Here is a 1,080-nt window from a genome sequence, read left to right as displayed (position 1 = left end):
GGGGCGATCAGATGGGCAAATGATCTGGTGGCCATGCATCCACTCTCCTCCCCTATTGTCTGTTAAGTCCAGACCTTAACCCTCAGCTTTATAGAGGAAAGGGCATGGTGGTGAGGTCACAGGGTAGTTATCTAAAATGGTGCCATTTGTCAAACCAGAGGATCTCTACTACTTATCTACAGCAGAGCCTTCTGTGCACCACTGTATGGAAGATCAAAACAAGCCTTCCATCCTTCCAGTCAGGGCTGACATTAACCTCCATGACATTAACTGTCTGGAACACAGTTAATGCCTTGAGAGAGGTCATTATGCAGGCATAAACAAGATGGAGGGCCACAGTTGGGTTTTCAGACTTATCAGCACTCCTACACAATTCAAATACTTACCATTTGCCAATTATGTTTCTATGACATAAGAAGATACCATGCAGAGAATTGTCTTCTTTTCTGACTGGGCATGTAAAATGTTGTGGGCCATACACAAGGAGCAGAATGAACATGTGGAGGTTGGAGTTGGGAACATTGGATTAGACTTGGCAGGATCACCAACCTGAAAGAGGAGTTATGGTAAGAACAGAAAAGTGAGTATTATAAAACCAGAGTTGAGTTTCAGAGTCGGTACCCTGTGTCCTGAAGAGTTACTGAGTAGATCAGGATAGTTGGAACCAGACACTCAGAAATATTAAAAAGATCAATTTAAATAATCAGTGGATCAGAAACTAGGTAGACAAACTGGAACAAGAAGACAAATTAGAAAGATGAGATGATCTGATCAAAGATTCAGAGCATGAAAAATGAATCATACCAAAAATTTATGAAAACAGCAAAGTTAAGCCATTTAGATAATTGGTCTGGGAAGCAGGACATGGGAATACTTTGTAGAAAGGACATAACTTGGACAGTTCACTGACTGTGAAACAGCAGAACTTGAGTTTCATCACCTTTGGGAAACTTTAAAAAAAAATCCTCCTGCTCCAGAGGAACCAATTCCATGAATTAGCATTTGGGAAGCAATGATTCTATTAATGACTTAAAATTTTTTATATATTTTTTACAGATCATAGATAGGCACGACTCATTT

The sequence above is a fragment of the Vulpes lagopus genome, chromosome 6, assembly GCF_018345385.1.
Source record: "Vulpes lagopus strain Blue_001 chromosome 6, ASM1834538v1, whole genome shotgun sequence".
Lineage (NCBI taxonomy): Eukaryota > Metazoa > Chordata > Mammalia > Carnivora > Canidae > Vulpes > Vulpes lagopus.
The sequence above is the reverse complement of the archived record's forward strand: the minus strand, read 5'-3'. Positions refer to the sequence as shown.